The 13,877-nt window shown below is 39.6% G+C and overlaps 1 pseudogene; it reads left to right on the forward strand.

Annotated features, from left to right (window-relative positions):
* The first annotated feature begins 9,921 nt into the window (after positions 1-9,921).
* Positions 9,922-12,793, forward strand: LOC105528760 (annotated as a pseudogene).
* Positions 12,794-13,877: the final 1,084 nt, after the last annotated feature.

Here is a 13,877-nt window from a genome sequence, read left to right on the forward strand (position 1 = left end):
CATCTTCAAACAAAGGTATTAAATATTTTCAAGACATAGCTTATTAAACTATATGAAATATACATATCTATCTAAAATTACTTTCCATTTCCCCACCACAAAGATGCAGAAATTGAACACAAAGATGCAGGAACTTGCTTGGGACTTAGAGCATGAATCAGATTGGATTCTTATGAAGCCAGTAACATAACACAGTGCTAATGGAGTAACATAGCACTTGTGAATGATACCCAGGGAACATACCACATTGTATCAATGTTTCCCAACCTTGTCATGTTGTAGCACACATAGAAAATATTGTACAGCATACTGGTATAAACCAGAAAGAATTAGAGAAAAATTACTTTTTTTAAATTAAATGATGAAAAATGTAGAAGATTTGAGGAAAAAATACTGAATTTGGAACTTTCAAGTAAAATCTTGCCAGATGTTTTAATTGATTTAATTAACATTTGATTAAAATGTTTTAATACTGTCACCAATGAGAAACACCCCACAAACAGGTAATTTTTAGGTCTTTTTTAAAAATAACCCATAATTTATGCAGTTGAAACTAAGAAATTTAACGCTTCTTTTTCTTTCTTTGGGAAATAATGTTGTGAGTTAATTTTAAATTCAAATTGATGTTTGTTAGAATTATTTTAAAATCATGATGCTCTAATTTGTGATCTCCCTTACATAATCCTACTGTTAGGTGAGACACCACTGAAGAGTTAACAGCCACCAACTTTATATATATGTGAAGGCAATTAGAGGCTGCAGGGAGCCCTCCTTCCACCTCCAGCTCCCAACCCTTTCAAATCCAACTAGCCACACCTGGGGGCCTCACACTTGGGGTTCCTTCCTGCTCTTTGAACACCTGGAATGTATTGCTTTCACAGCTTTGTAGACCGCCCCTCCTTTTCTGTGATGGACAGTGATTCTTATCTGGCCAGGAGTAGTGAGTAAGTGAGTTTGCTCTCTGTCTGGGGCCTACTTTCAGACTCAGCTCCACTCCCACTGCTCAGAAGAGCCTAAAAGCATCAGAAGGCAACCAACCCAGGCTCCAGCCACCCCAGGACTCATTAGGTGTCCTTGCGGGGTATTACAGTATACTAATAAATTTGGTTTGCTGGTTGTGGAAAGAAATGGATGATGTATCATAAGTAAGTTTTCAGGATACTTGAATCATCCTTTCTGAAAGATTTTTTAAAAGGGCAAGATACACCATGTGTTGGCAAGGAAGAGGAAACAGCTGGAACTTGATATATCCATTTTGGAAAGCAAACTTGCAGTATCTTGTAAAGTTGAAGTTGCCTGTGCCCTGTAACCCAGAATTTTCACTTTTAGATGTATTCTGTAATCCCATGTTTTCTAACTTGTTTTCCTAGCCCCTAAAAATGTACCCCTTTGCATATTTTTAAGTTAAACATAACAGTCATAATCTTAGCAGCTATAAACATTAGCAGTTTAAATTATATACATGACTTCTTAAAATATGTATAATGGAATCTAAATGCTATAGGAATTTAGTGTTTACAATCTTTTTTTTTTTTTTTTTTTTTTTTGGGACAGAGTGTCACTCTGTCACCCAGGCTGGAGTGCAGTGGTGCAATCTCAGCTCACTGCATCCTCCACCTCCTGGGCCTACCAAGTAGCTGGGACTACAAGCATATGCCACCAAGCCTAGCTAATTTTTGTATTTAGTAGAGTTGGGGTTTTATCATGTTGGCCAGGCTGGTCTTGAACTCCTGACCTCAAGCGATCCTCCCACCTTCGCCTCCCAAAGTGCTGGAATTACAGGCATGAGCTACTGCACCCAGCCTACTTACCATCTGTTTTTAAAAAGCAATTCACTCTTGATCACTAGAAATTTTGTCATTCATTTTCCTCCTTAAGCTTATATATTCTGTCAGTTATCAGTTTATTTGCCTTTTAGCTCTGAATGCATCCTTCAATATATACTCTCTCATAATGAAAAACAGAAAACATTCACACCCTCTTCACAAGAGTGCTTACCTATGAGGCAGGCATGAGGACAAGGATCAGTATAGATGGGCATGAAGGTCATTTTATCTGTAACTGGGCATGGGCATTCGTTATATTTTGTTATTTCCTATTTTTAAAAATAATTTGTAATTTACTGATCCAAGTTGCCAACAAATGAATGTTCATGGACTGACTTGTTTCATAATCCTGAGTCTAAAGTCAACTGTTTTAGTCCATTTTGTGCTATTACAGAAGATCTGAAACTGGGTAATTTATAAAGAATACTAATTGATTTCTCACAGTTCTGGAGGCTGGGAGGCCCAAGATCAAGACACCAGCAGGTTTGGTGTCAGGTGAGGGCCCTATCTCCACCTCCAAGATGGCACCTTGAATGCAACATCCTCCAAAGCAACATTGTATGACATGGCAGAGGAGAGAGCGCTAATCTACTTTTGTAAGCACTTTTTATAGGGGCAATCAATAATCTATTATTGAGGGTGAAGCCCTCATGACCTAAACTTGTCCTATAAGACCCCACTTTCCAAGTCTTGTATTGGGGATTAAATTATGAATTTTGCAGAGGGACACATTCAAACCATAGCAGAGACCAAGGCAGGAGGACAGAGTATTGCTTTCTATCCTTTCATGCATTACTGAATCACGGTAACTTGAAAGAGACTCAAAGATCTACTGAGAGTTTAAGGCCTAGTTGTTTGTAGGAAAGTTCTAAATAGATTTTTCAAAATATGTCACTGTGTGGGGGAAAAGGGGAGATACTGGTCAAAGGGTACAAACTTTCAATTATAAAAATAAATTCTGGAGATTTAATTTACAGTAGGGTGACATGTTAATAATGTATATTTGAAATTTGCTAAGAGTAGATTTCAGGTGTTCTCACCACACCAAAAATGGTAACTATATGAGATGATAGATATTTTAATTAGCTTGAGTATTGTAATCATTTCACAGTATATACATATATCAAAACACATTGTGTACCTTAAATATATGTAAGTTTTGCCAATTACACCTCAATAAAGCTGCAAAATGGCACTGTAACTGACTCTACCATACTTCAGTTTAAAGCACTATTGTCATTAGATTAATACTTATTTAATACGGACATTATATCCAACAACCTCAGCTATTTGAAGTGTAGCCAAGGATCCAGAAATAAGTATAAAAGACTCGTGGCGCTGGATTAGTCCCTGACTAATGGGTAAAGGTGTCACACTCAGAAGAGCCATTTCCAATTCCTTCTAGCTCACTTTGTCTTCTTTTCAGCATAATTCTAATAAACCTGTTCATCAGGTTTCTCAGTCTACAGTGGATTAGAAAGGGAAGAGAAGGAGGTGACTGTGAAAGGTATGGAAGCTTACACATTCATGAAAGCAAGAACATAGTCTTAGGCCATTTTGGTGTTTGAAACAGACGTCAACACCCCTATAACAAGCCTAAAATACAGGGCAATGGTAAGTATTTGTAATGAACTTGAATCCATATAAAAATATTACACTGTGTTCAGAATATTGGGATAAATTAATGGAGCATTTAATACATTTTAGAAATACTTCTACTGAAGATGGCTAAAATAAAAAGTATGTATTTAAAAGACTAGCTTTTAGCTAGAAAATACACACTTAAGGCCGGGCATGGTGGCTCATGCCTGTAATCCCAGCACTTTGGGAGGCCGAGGCAGGCGGATCACCTGAGGTCAGGAGTTAGAGACCAGCCTGGCCAACATGGCCAAACCCCATTGCTACTAAAAGTACAAAAATTAGTTGGGCATGGTGGCAGACAACTGTAATCCCAGCTACTCAGGAGGCTGAGGCAGAAGAAGCTTGAACCCGGGAGGCGGATGTTGCAGTGAGCTGAGATCGCGCCACTACACTTCAGCCTGGGTGACAAAAGCCAGACTCCATCTCAAAAAAAAAAAAAAAAAAAAATCACTTAAGTAAATTCTCTAAGAAACAATGTTAATAAATTGGCTAAGAAATGCCATAACTTATATGTATTAAATATTTACTATGCGCAAAGCACAATTTTAAGCATTTCACAAACAAGGATTTTGTCATTTAGTTCTCACAGCAACCTTGGAGTAGATATCATTTCATTTCACGTATAAGGTAACAGGCATAGAAAAATTAACAATTGTGTCTAAGGTCGTAAAGCCAGTAAGAGTTTGGGTAGAATTTAAACCCAGATGATAGAACGCCTTCATTATATGAAACTACCCTTGGTATATTTATCAGTATCACCAAATCTATGGAATAACAAAGCAACAGAATGATCATCATGTAAGTGTATGAATTTATGCCTAACACATCTAACACATACAAAGAGTGTGTGTGTACTATATAACCTAATCTATGCATATAATTTTATTCTAATCTTTAATAAGAAATACATAATTGGCCAGGCGCAGTGGCTCACGCCTGTAATCTCAGCACTTTGGGAGGCTGAGGCAGGCAGATCACAAGGTCAAGAGATCGAGACCATCCTGGTCAACATGGTGAAACCCCCATCTCTACTAAAACTACAAAAATTAGCTGGGCATGGTGGCGCAAGCCTATAGTCCCAACTACTCTGGAGGCTGAGGCAGGAGAATCGCTTGAACCCTGGAGGCAGAAGTTGCAGTGAGCCAAGATCACAGCACTGCACTTCAGCCTGGTGACAGTGAGACTCCGTCTCAAAAAAAAAAAAAAAAAAAAAAGAATACATAGTTGGTATGTGATTAGCCAACTGTTAGACAAGACAGCTCTAAAATTAGAATAGGCACTGCACTATAGTTGTAATTATTTCTGAAAGCTAAGAACTACTCAACTGAGGTGACATTATTAAAGATTTTCAAGCGTTTTTTGTTTTGTTTTGTTTTGTTTTGTTTTTGAGACGGAGTCTCACTCTGTCACCAGGCTGGACTACAGTGGTGCGATCTCAGCTCACTGCAACCTGGGCCTCCCAGGTTCAAGCGATTCTCATTCCTCAGCCTCCAGAGTAGCTGGGACTATAGGCACACGCCACCACACCCAGCTAATTTTTGTATTTTTAGTAGAGACGGGGTTTCAACATGTTGGCAGGATGGTATCGATCTCCTAACCTCATGATCCACCCACTTCGGCCTCCCAAAGTGCTGAGGTTACAGGCGTGAGCCACCACACCTGACCTGAAGTGGTCTTATACATAATTGTGGTCAATATATAATTGTGGTCCTATATAAATATTATTTTGGCTGTATATGTGGACCCAACAAATAGAAGATACTTTTTAAAGGCTAATTAATTTGCAGTTTTGTTAATACCTGAGCTGACTGAATTGATCATGTTTTCCACTAAATTAATAAAATCAACAGACTATTTTGGCATCGTATCATAAAGTTCACAGATCGCCTTTCCGCCGGAACCGCCATCTTCCAGTAATTCGCCAAAATAACTAACACAAAGGGAAAGAGGAGAGGCATCCGATATATGTTCTCTAGGCCTTTTAGAAAACATGGAGTTGTTCCTTTGGTCACATATATGCGAATCTATAAGAAAGGTGATATCGTAGACATCAAGGGAATGGGTACTGTTCAAAAAGGAATGCCTCACAAGTGTTACTATGGCAAAACTGGAAGAGTCTACAATGTTACCTAGCATGCTGTTGGCATTGTTGTAAACAAACAAGTTAAGGGCAAGATTCTTGCCAAGAGAATTAATGTATGTATTGAGCACATTAAGCACTCTAAGAGCCAAGGATAGCTTCCTGAAACGCGTGAAGGAAAATGATCAGAAAAAGAAAGAAGCCAAAGAGAAAGGTACCTGTGTTCAACTGAAGCGCCAGCCTGTTCCACCCAGAGAAGCACGCTTTGTGAGAACCAATGGGAAGGAGCCTGAGCTGCTGGAACCTATTCCTTATGAATTCATGGCATAATAGGTGTTAAAAATAAATAAATAAATAAAAGACCTCTGGGCTGGGGGGAAAAAAAAAAGTTGACTGATCAAACTTTTTCAGATCTACATAGTTACCTTATTTTTTTCCTCCAAAATACTCTTTTGACATAGTAGATTCTTTGATAATATAGATATACTATAATCTTACTAAAACACTATGTAAGCTAGACTTTAAGATTTTTTTTGCATGGATTTAAAGACAAAAGTAAAACAGACACTCTGAGGATACTATTTGGACCTTATTTAGATACTGATTCAAACCAAAAAAAAAAAAAAATTTAAAGACAATTGCACAATTGCAAAAATATGAATGGATCTTTATGATATTAAGTTCCTGGATGTTAGGTGGTATTTGATGATATTAGGAAATTATTGGGATTTTAAAGGGTGGACACTGGTATTGTACTTATGTTTGTTGTTTGCTTAAGGGTCCTTATCTTATAGAAATATACTCTGGATTCCAGCCCAGTCACATTACTAGTTTTGTCTGTGGCAGGAATTTTAACAGCTGTCCTACCTAATCACTGGATACAAAGCCACTACAAATAGGTATGAAAACTTTTTAAAAGCTAATGCATAATGCATTGTACAAATTCAACACATGACTAAATACCATGTAATCTGTTAGAATATACATGAAATTAAAGCATCAAAACTAGCTTTGGAGTTGAAACATACAGGAAGAAATCATTTTACTTTATGTATTTCCAAGCTCTGCTGCGCCTGAATATTCTGGAACATACAGGTCACATTTAGCCTCATAGGATAAATGTTAACATTGTCACTAGAATTTTTCAACATTGTCACTAGAATTTTTCTGGCTTACTAGAGCATTCTAGACAGAATTTTAAATATTTTCAAATATTAAAATATTTTAAATCTTCTGAAATGCTGTTTTAAATAGTTTGAACTGAAGGTAATCTAGGATGGGTGTTTTCTAGCACAAGAAAAATCCCATTCCCAGTAAATCCTCACCTTTGAAGGAAGATAAATAGCATTTCATGCAAGAATTCCTAAGTCACACTCAAATCCAGAAAAGTAACCTGAGAGAAGGATTCTCTTTGTATGTAGCCAAATTATGCTGCTTGTTTGTAAGACATACCCACAGCACAGCCTACTGAGAAACAGATTAATGCAAAGGTCTCCTAAAACTTAGCGGCAGCATATCAGTCAAGAAAGCTAAGTGACAGGAAAAAAAGTAAAACATAGTCTGAGACAGACTGATACTCATTCCCTTTTGATAAAATTTCTCTTACTAGAACAATGCCAGAAAGATTCATCAAATCTAAGCAGGAAGGTTCTCACTCACTCTGAGGTTAATCCCCTTAAATAAAAATATATTTCTCTATTTTGTCATAAAACTTTTAGACCCATAGAGGAGGAAACCATGCCAGAGGATGTTTGGCTTGGAAGAAGCACTGCAAGGCTTAAATTTATCAGAAAGGGATGACATGGTTTTCAGGCATTTCGTGGACACTTTTTTTTTTTTAGCCTTTTCAAATGTATCGCAAAGGTTTCTAAATTGAAAGTGTTAAGCGACTTCCATACATACTTGATGTAAACTGTGAAAATTTCCACAACTCTGTCTACATTCACTCTCCACATAATTTCAACCACTGGCATGGTTACCTGTAAGCTGATGACTCCCAGATTATTTTCCCCAGCCCTAAAGTGCCTTCCTCCACAAGCTCCAGACTCACAGAGTTTACTTCCTTCTTAGTAATCTCCACTTGGATGTCTAAATGGGCCTCTCCAACTTAATAGGGCAATCTCTATTCTGTATTCTTCAATAGAATTCTCTATTCTTGATTTTCACCCCCTCCAGAACTTTTCTCCCCAGTTTTTCCCATTTCCATAAATGGCATTATTGTTCACCCAATTGCCCAAATCAAAAACCAAGAGTAACTCCTGATCCCTTTTTTCTCTCACTCTCTACATCTAATCCACCAGCAACTCCTTGGCTATAACTTTAAAATACATCCTAAGGTCATCCACTTCTCTTCCTTCTCCATCTCTTCTTGCCGCCATTGTCTCTCAGCTGTACTATTTCAATAGTCTTTCAGTTTATTTCTTTACTTTCCATCTTTCTCCCCTTAAAGTTCATTCTCCACACACAAATAAAAGTGCTTTTCATTTTACATGTTGTTAGGTCATATAAAAATATTCCACTGGCATCTTGTTCTTAAAATAAAATACTAACTTCCTAACATGGCCTTCAAGACAGGCATAACCTATCTCTCATACAGATACTGGAAAAAAGAAAAAAAAAAAAAGATAGGCACGACCTGGCCCTGTCTACTTCTTGACCTGATCTCTCAGGCTCTCCTGTGCTCACTCCACTCCATATCATACCAGCCATCTTTCTTTCCCGGAAAATGAAAGCCCATTTCTTTCTGTACAGCGCCATATTTATACTTGTTTTCTATTTGTGGAATGCTATCCCATCCATATTCACATTCTTTTTTATTATTCACAACTCAGCTAAAAAAATTCACCACCTCAAAGCAGCTTTTTGGAGCACATTCTATTATTACGTGTTTTCATTTTCTTTGGCATGCACTATTTGCAAGTGCCTTTTTAACATATCCATTGTTAAAATCTGTCTTCCCGCTATTAACAGAATGTAAGGTCCCACAAGAGCTGACCTTGTCCGTCTTGTTCTTGATTGTCTCCTGTGCACTTAGAACATGCCTAGTGAGAGGTGACAACGTGCCAGCAGCCCTCGATCTCTCCCGGCTCTGGCTGCGTTTGAGGAGCCCTTAAGCCTGACGCTGCGCTGTGGGGCCCCTCTCTGGAGCTGGCCGAGGCCGGAGCTGGCTCCCTCCGCTCCCAGGGAGGTGTGGAGGGAGAAGCACGGGCGGGAGCCAGGGCTGCGCGCGGTGCTCTCGGACCGGCCCGGGTTCCAGGTGGGCGCAGGCTCAGTGGGCCCCGCGGCCAGCGGGCGCCTGCAGGGCTTGATGAGGGGACCGTGCCTGGGCTGGGTGCCCCAGAGGGTGAGAGATGAAGATGGCTGGGTTTCTGGGATGGGTGGGGGGACTTGGAGAACTTTTGTGTCTAGTTAAAGGGTTGTAAACGCACCAATCAGCACTCTGGGTCTAACTAAAGGTTTGTAAACACACCAATCAGCACTCTGTGTCTAGCTAAAGGTTTGTAAAAGCACCAATCAGCGCTCTGTGTCTAGCTAATCTAGTGGGGACATGGAGAACTTTTCTGTCTAGCTAAAGGATTGTAAACGCACCAATCAGCACTCTGGGTCTAGCTAAAGGTTTGTAAACGCACCAATCAGCAGCATGTCAAAACGGACCAATCAGCTCTCTGTAAAAGGAGCAGGATGTGGGTGGGGTCAGATAAGGGAATAAAAGCAGGATGGGAGAGCCAGCAGCGGAAACCCTCTAGCCTCACCTTCCATGGTGGGGAAGCATTGTTCTTTTCCTGTTTGCAATAAATCTTACTGCTGCTCAGAGGTTGGGTCTGCGTGGTCTTTTGAGCTGTAACACTCCCTGCAAAGGCCTGCAGCTTCACTCCTGAAGCCAGCGAGACCGTGAGCCCAACGGGAGGAAGGAACAACTCCGAATTTAAGGAAGGAATAACTTGCAGACGCTCCGCCTTTAAGAGCTGTAATACTCACCGCAAAGGTCTGCAGTTTTACTCCTGAAGCCACGGAGACCATGAACCCACCAGAAGGAAGAAACTCTGGACACGTCGGAACATCAGAAGGAAAAAACTCCGGACAGTCTTTAAGAACTGTAACACTCACTGCAAGGGTCCGCAGCTTCATTCTTGAAGTCAGTGAGACCAAGAACCCACCGATTCCGGACACACTAGCACACAGAAGACTCTCAAATATGTTTCTCAAATGAATGGCATATTAACATTTAGGTTGGCATTAATATTACAGTATCGCTACATCTGGAAAACATTTTTCAGAGAGAAATTGGGTAAGGACATAAAATTTATAGATTTAAAGGGATGTGGAAAGATGTGAAAAAAGGTTTAAATTATAAAGTTCGAAATTACGGTAACAATGCAGCAAAATAAAACAAACTGCCTCTCTAAAAAGAAACATGAAGAAAAAAGGTAAGATTGTTTGCATAGCTGTCAATAAATACATGGGTATGCCTTACTTTATCAACAGCTTTGTATATTGACCAAAGTTAAATTCTGATTTCTGATAAAAACAGTTGTTTCTCCATAAGGCACTAAATGATTAGCAGATGGGGGAACTTGGCATTAGGGTACAGCTGTACCTTAGAGATACTGCAGGTTCAGTTCCAGACCACTGCAATAAAGAGAATAATACAATATAGCAGGTCACACACACATTTTTTTCACAATTCATATAGAAGTTATGTTTATACTGAAATGTATTAGGTGTGCAATAGCATTATGTCTAAAACATGTACAGACCTTAACTTTTAAAATATTGCTAAAAAATGCTAACAATCTGAGCCTTCAGCCAGTCTTTTTCCTGGTGGAGGATATCACCTCCATGTTGATAGCTGCTGACTGATGGGGGTACTGGTTGATGAAGGCTGGAGTGGATCTGGCAATTTCTTAAATGAGACAACAATGAAATGTGCCGCATCCATTCCTTCTTTTTGTGGACATTTTCCCTGTAGTATGCCATGATGTTTTATAGCTTTTTACCCACAGAACTTCTTTCAAAATTGGACTCAATCCTCTTGTACTCTGCGGCAGCTTTATTGACTTAAGTGTACGGAATATTTGAAGTATTTTGTTATTTCAACAGTGTTCACAGCATCTTCACCAGGAGTAAATTCCACCTCAAAAATGCACTTTTTTACCGATCCATAGAAGCAGTTCCTCATTTGTTCAAGTTTTATCATGAGATTGCAGCAGCACTTTAATCACATTGTCAGGCTCCACTTCTGATTCTAGTTTTCCTGCTATTTCTACCACATATGCAGTGACCTCTTCCCCTGATGTCTTAGACCCCTCAAAATCATTCCATGGATTCAATCCATGGAATCCACTCCTTACAAAGTACTTACAAAGCTGAGACCTTGATCTCCTGTGAATCACAAATACTCTGAATGGCATCTAGAATGGTGAATCCTTTTCAGGTTTCCACTTTACTTTTCCCAAATCCATCAGATGAAACGCTATCTATGGTAGTTATGGTCTTATAAAATGTATTCCTTAAACAATAAGACTTGAAAGTCGGCTTCCGTTGAGCACGGAGCAAGATGGCAGCCTCGGACACAGGCTAAGGCTTCAATTTGATTACCCACCGCCAGCTACCCCGCACTGTACGGCCTTCTGGCTTCTGGTCGATTTGAACAGCTGACGAGTCGTCACAGATCTCACTAGTCTCATCCACCAGCGCTTCAGCTGCAGTTCTGGGGACCTCCTAGGCCTCTACCTGGAGCGGGGGCTCCTGCCCCCGGGGGAGAGCGCGCGCCTGGTGAGAGACAACTGCTGCCTCAGAGTTAAATTAGAAGAGAGAGGAGTTGCTGAGAATTCTGTAATCATCAGTAATGGTGACACTAATTTATCACTTAGAAAAGCAAGAAGCGGGCATTTCAGTTAGAGGATGAAGAAACCGAACCAGATTACAAATATTCAAAGGAGCATCGGAAGAGGCAAGAGAACAATAACAATAATGAGAAGGTCTTGGATCTGGAACCAAAAGCTGTTACGGATCAGACTGTCAGCGAAAAAAAAAAAAAGAGAGAGAAAAATAAAGCAACCTGTGGCACAGCGGGTGATAACAAAGAGACCAAAAGAAAATCAGCAAAGAAAAAAGAGAAAAGTGAATATTTAAAAAAAGGCCAAGAATCCCAAGTCTCCAGAAGTACAGGCAGTAAAAGACTGGGCCAATCAGAGATGTAGTTCTCCAAAAGGTTCTGCTAGAAACAGCCTGTTAAAGCCAAAAGGAAAGGTAGTGTAAGCGTTTGCTCAAAAGAGAGTCCCAGTTCCTTCTCGGAGTCTGAGTCTTGTGATGAATCTATTAGTGATGGTCCCAGCAAAGTCACTTTGGAGGCCAGAAATTCCTCAGAGAAATTACCAACTGAGCTATCAAAGGAAGGACCCTCTACCAAAAATACAACTGCGGACAAACTGGGTATAAAATCTGGCTTTAGCCTTACCCCCAGCAAGGACAAGACTTCTGGAACAACATCTTCTATTTCAGACTGTAGTTCAGAGTCAGATGACCAATGCTTGATGTCATCAAGCACCCTGGAGTGTGCTGCTGGTTTCTTAAAGACAGTAGGCCTTTTTGCAGGAAGAGGTTGTCCAGGACCAGCGTTGTCATCACATACTGCAGGTGCTGCTGGATGGAGGTATTCTGGCTCAAATGGTGGCGGACAGGCTCCTGGTCCTTCTCCTAGTGTGTCTCTCCCCACTAGTTTAGGAAGAGGATGGGGTAGAGGAGAGAACCTTTTTTCTTGGAAGGGAGCTAGGGGACGGGGCATGCGGGGGAGAGGTGGAGGATGATGGCATCCTGTTTCCTGTATTGTAAATAGAAGCACTGACAACCAGAGGCAACAGCAATTAAGTGACATGGTAACACAAATTCATCTATTATCCAGAATCCGGTAAAAACACACAAAGACTATAGTCTGTTACCACTGTAAGCAACTGCCCCTCAAGTTGGAGAAAAGACTGCATTTAAGCTTTTAGAACTAACACCCAGAAGAATATTAAGCCCTAATCCAGAGACCCAGCAAGTAGATACACAAATTCTTCCATCCTTACCTGCCTTGAGAGAACCTGGGAAATTTGATTTGGTTTATCACAATGAAAATAGAACCGAGGTAGTGGAGTACGCTGTGACACAGGAGAGCAAAATCACTGTATTTTGGAGACAGTTGATTGACCCAAGACTGATTATTGAATCTCCAAGTAACACATCAAGTACAGAACCTGCCTGAGTATAACCTCTCTACTTTAAGAATGAATGTCTTGTTTGTGAAAGTGACTATAATCCGAAATTTTTTTTTTAAGAGAATTTGGAAGTTGTGTGGATTTTTTTGTTATCTTCACTTTACTGCATAGGAAACAACCTACCTCATCATTTAAAATAACATGAGTGTCAGTTTTGTAGATCTTTGGGTTTGTCAGGTTTAATTTCAGTTAACAAAACGTAAAACATGACATTCCCTGCAGACATTGTTGTATCCAGTATGGTTTCTTCTCTGTTTTAAATGTTTTTGTCCATCAAGTAGCAGTCGTCAGTAGGAGTTTATAATACCAAGAATGTGCTGCTATCTTGTCTCAATAAGTTTTAAGTAACATTTTAAAATATTAAAGCATGTTACTTGACCTAATTTTTTAGCATTTGAGTTGTTCCATAAAGTGGAGCATCTCATAAATTTCAAATATTTTATACTTGCAATTGTTAAGAGTTAAAAGGTAGTTGAATTTGTCACAGACAATGAGTTAAGGAATCCTTTCACGTTTTTCCCAACTTTAAAATTAAGGATTCTCAGGGCCCTGTGTAGAGCAGTGAAAATAAGATGTGTATGTGTGTGTGTATGCTGGGAGGAGAATTGGTGTTCCATTTGGGTGAGAGGATTGGCTGTGAACTTTAGACCAGGAAATGTGTCATCTTGCCAGGCACCTGGCTGAGTGTGCTGGAGTGAGGATCTTGAAGAGAAACTTCCTTTTCTGTTATTATTCACTACAAAGCTAAAATGGCCAAATATGAACTGTGAAAATTGGTTTCACCTAACAAAAGATCAGATCCCCCCTTCAGCTGTACACATGTTTAAATAAAACCATATTGAACTAAAAAATAAATTTAAAAAATAAGACTTGAAAGTCAAAATTACCCTTTGATCCATGGGCTGCAGAATGGGTGTTGTGTTCACAGGCATGAAAACATGAATTTCCTTGCACAGCTCCATCAGAGCTCTTTAATAACCAGGTGCATTGTCAATCAGAAGTAATTTTAAAAGGAAACTTTTTCTGAGCCGTAGGTCGTGGGCTTAAAATATTCAGTAAACTATGCTGTCT

This window comes from Mandrillus leucophaeus, unplaced genomic scaffold (assembly GCF_000951045.1).
Source record: "Mandrillus leucophaeus isolate KB7577 unplaced genomic scaffold, Mleu.le_1.0 Scaffold730, whole genome shotgun sequence".
Taxonomy (NCBI): domain Eukaryota; kingdom Metazoa; phylum Chordata; class Mammalia; order Primates; family Cercopithecidae; genus Mandrillus; species Mandrillus leucophaeus.